This window comes from Mus caroli, chromosome 7 (genome assembly GCF_900094665.2).
Source record: "Mus caroli chromosome 7, CAROLI_EIJ_v1.1, whole genome shotgun sequence".
Lineage (NCBI taxonomy): Eukaryota > Metazoa > Chordata > Mammalia > Rodentia > Muridae > Mus > Mus caroli.
In genome coordinates this window covers 114,199,672-114,204,220 of record NC_034576.1, presented here as the reverse complement: position 1 = coordinate 114,204,220, position 4,549 = coordinate 114,199,672, and positions in this window count along the sequence as shown.

The window sequence follows — 4,549 nt, the reverse complement described above, 5'->3', positions numbered from 1 at the left end:
TCTGCCTCTCTGCCTCTCTGCCTCTCTGCCTCTCTGCCTCTCTGCCTCTCTGCCTCTCTGCCTCTCTGCCTCTCTGCCTCTCTGCCTCTCTGCCTCTGCCTCAAGTGTTGTGATTAAAGGTGTGCACCACCGTGCCTGGCCCCCAATTTTTGAATACTGACTAGCTTTGTTTCTCTTGAATGAAGTCTACTTGGTCCAGGTATTCATTTTCTTAGTAACTTTTATGTCCATTCAAAAAATGAATATTGATTATAGCTGTCTTTTCTGTACTATTTTCATGCAGTTTGCTATCAGAATAACCCGATCTCCTAAAGAGAGAGATGCAATCCTCCTATTCTCTTTTCAGAGGAATTATGTAACAGTGTCTCTCATCTTCTTCAAATGCTTGGTTTAATTATCCTCTAGTGAAGCCTGCTGGGTATGGAGATTTCTTTTCAGAACATTTAGAAGTTACAAAATCAGGGTTGAGCAGAGTACTTGCCTAATATATACATAAAACTCTGAGCTTAAGTGCTGGTTCTGAGAAAAAAATTTCAAATTAGATTTTAATAGTTATAAGTTTACTGAAATTGTCTCTTTCACGTTTGGAGAATTGTGGGGGCCTACATTTGGTGGAGGTGGGGACTGCACTGAGGCCCTGGATGTGTTAGGCAAATGTCTACCATGAGGCTGCGTTCCCCACCCCTGACAGCTATTATTTTTAATGGCCGTAGGAGCTGTAGTGATGTTCCCTTCTCTAGTCTGTTCTTGCTTAGCTTTTTAAAAGTTTGTCTTGCCGAGTTTAATAAAGTTTGTCAATTTTATTAGTCTTTTGAAAGAACTGTCATTTGGCTTTATTGATTTGTTTCTCTAGTAGGTGAATTTATTTCTTTTTCTGTTCAGCTTCTTTAATGGTTTCTTCCTTTGGTACTTTTTCTGCTGTATCCTACATCCACCTCTCAGATTATATGTTTCATTTACCCAATTTTTTTCTTAAAAATGCATTTGAAGGCTATAATTTTTCTCTGACCAATAGTTTTACTTACATACCACTTTTTTTAAAAAAAGTCAAATCTAAAAGCATTTTATTCAAAATAAACTTAAAAATAAATTATTAAGCTTTATTATCTGGAATATTACTAATAAATATCATGTAGTGATATTACAAGATTAAAGACTATATTTCAATGAACTTCCATACAATTGGAGCTGGAAGATTACTTCATCAATCTCTGTTCCATGTCCCACGAAGCTCCACAGCATCAGTATGGCGGCTGCAGCTTGATGTTGAGTAGATCTTGTATAGGTAGGCATAGCTGCTGTGTTTCATGAGTACAGTGTCATGTCCAGAGGTCAGCATGCCACATCACTCCTCTCCACCAGCAAAAGGACAGTACCAGATTCCCCAGTAGGGCCTGTGACCACTCCAGCCATTGGCTTTTGATGAAGTTTACAGTACCAGGAATGATTTCCCCCCACCGCCCCCCGTGGAGTAGGCCTCAGAGCCATTGAGAAAGTGGTGAGTTACCCTGTAGGCCATACAACTATTGTTCCAACTGCCAGGCAGGTCAGTCAGTATCACTATATTTAGGGTCTAACACTGGTATAATATCATTGATGCTCTTCGCCCTTCATGGCTTGCACAGCACTTCTGGGGCACTGAAGACGTTTCCTGGTGGGTTTGGGGTTGATTTCTTTAAGACCTGCAACCAAAATATGTGATGTCGTCAGCAGTAGAGACTTGCCATCTAATTATAGTGGGCAACCAGAGCAATGAGCTTGTATGGTTTTGCAGACTTCTGAGGCCTCCTTGTAGGGCAGCATCCTGTGACTGCTATTAAGATTTTCGTTTAATAATGCAGGCACTCTAGCAGCAGTGTATCTCAGTTCTTGACTGTTACTAATAGAGCTGCGCACATCTTGTGATTGTACACTTTCACATTTTTCTCATGTGAATGATTAGGGGTGGCTTCCCACATTATGTGTACTAGCAGGGTTGTCTTTTAACTTCATAAGATATGATCTAACTGTGTCCTAAGTGGCTGAATCATTCTGCGTCCTCACTAGCACAGATGTGACCTCCAACAGCCGTGTCCTTGTCAACACTCGGTCTTAGTCTTCGACTTTGTCAGTGTTTTAAATGACATTTATTCCAATAATACTTCATTAGCTATCACTGCCTCACTGGAGTCTCATCCTCTGGTTATCTTATCTGTCCTTTTAGAATTACACCCACCCTACTTCAGACACATAAAATGTATTTCATTATGCCTTTAATACTTATTTCCCTGATGACTAATGGTGTTGAACATACTTTCACATGTTTATTAGCCATTTATGTCTCTTCTTTTGTGTAATGCCTGTTCAAATCATTTGCCCATAAAATTTAATTTTTACACTCATTTTTGATGCAAAGTCAAATGAATCACAGAGTGATGAGTAATTATTTGGTGACAATTAGGGCTCGATGGTCTCTGGGTGTCCTTGCAGATGTGGGCCTCTGAGTGCGTTCCTCCTTGTGACGGCATTGACAATCTGGTTCTCTTTTTAAGGTCCCCAAACACTTCTTCTGTGACCCACTTCTTGGTGCAGTGTGCTAAGTTTCTAACACTGTGGGCCTAAAAATGGTCTAAGCTCTCTCTCCAGCTCCACACACAATCGACTCAGCCTGTTATGTCTCTCTCTTTATTCTTTTTCTTTTCATTCCTCTTGTCATTAATGGTGATTAAAGTCAATCTCTGATCATTTTAAACTTTGGTTCCATACTTCTTGTCTCTGAGTGATACTTCTAAATTACCAATCAGACTACTTCCTTCCCCTGCTCAAAAAATCAGCATGCAAGCCTTTACTGCTTACAGAAGGAAATCTATCAAGTCAGTAAGGCCCCCCAGGCCCTTGGTAAATAGGCCCTGTTGCTCAGCCCTCCACTCCTCACCCCTCCTATACTTTACATCTCTTCAAAATGGAGTTGGGTGCAGTTTTCTTTTTTCTATTTGTTTTACTTTGTTAACATTCTATATTCATTTACATCTTTAGGTTTATTGACCTGGAATGTCAATAATCTATTCAGCTTCTTTTTGTGTTTCTGAAAGCCAGCTATGCTCTGGCTCCTGCTTAAGTACAAGGCACAGGAGAACTCAATGGCTCAAGTGGCAGAACCATACAATCAATAGGCTCCAGCTTGCTCCTCTCTGTCCCCTTTCTGATGCTGCTCTCAGGCAGGATCCTCAGGTGTGACCTGCCAGGGTTTGAATTCCAGGTCTCACCTGTAAATGGGGTCTTCATTCTTACACATGGAGCCACTCAGTCTTGCACTGAGGATTAGGTGAAGGTGCAGCTTTGGGGATTTCTTTCAGCCTTGTGGATAGAAGATGTGAGGTCAGGAAAAAGAGTGAGTCCTTTTGACTCAGCTTGGTCATTGCTCTGGACAAGTTAGCGAGACTTAGGTTCCTGGCCATGTGTGAATGCTGAATGTGAGTCCTGTTAGTGTGTACTACCCCTGTTTACAGCAGCTGCAGGCGTAGCCCCACACTCTTCAAAGCCAGAGGAATGTGTGAAGGTAAGGGCAACTTCTTCTTTCATATACCTGTGCTTTAGTTCTCAGTGCAATTGGGAGAGCCTTCCCTTCCCCGTGTATTTTGATTCCAGTCATAATAACAGTATTCAAAAATACATTTGAAACCATTCAATGAGTCCATTTATGAGTCACTGTAAAAATTCAGTAAATTAAAGGCTTATTTTGATAGGAGTAGCATCGTCTTTTAGTAGGTTTACCTTCCCAACTCTTTAGAAAAAGGAAATGAGCTTTCTGATGAGATGGCTCTGTAAGCACAAGCACTTGTTATGAAAGCCTGATTGTGTCCTTGGAACTCTGTAAAGGTAGGAGATAACTGACCATCAAAGTGATCTGGCATGTCCCCCCTCACTGTCTCCTCTCCCCCCCCCACTCCCCCTCATACAAATAAAGAAAATTCAAATGCAAAAGTAGGCAGCTGGCTTTCCAAGGCCAGAGAGGAGGGTATTAAGTAAGTGAGCCACAAGGACGCAGCTAGAATCCAGTGAGTCTCCCAACCTGAATGTCCGGAACCGTTGTAGTGTTTGGAGCCACAGCTTTCCTCTGGTTGGCATCTGCTGTGATAGGAAAGATACAATGGGATTGGGCTTTATGTCATCCTTCTGATTTCTCAGGTTTCTCAACACATCTGAAGAGACTGGGGGGCCAGTACTTTTCTTCAGGCCAGGGAGCCAGGCTGTGGTTGACTGGGATGGTCTTAACAGATGCTGTGTAAAATAGTATTGTGTGTGTGTTAGGCAGCTTGATTTGTCCAAAAGGAAAGGAACATGGTGCCTTCGTGCTCTGTGTTCTCAGCTGATGAGGGTTTAGGAAGCTCAGAGAGACCCACTTTAATCACAATCAGAAAGAGGGGTTCCTAAAAGTGCCTCTCCTAGATTATTCATGAAGGAGAGGAAAGAGGCTCCAAATAAAGATGGAAGGGGAAGCCAGTGCTATGAAAGGAGATAAAAGGCTGATGAATGGGAGGGGAGAAGGAGGCCAGGGCTTTTGTGCCTG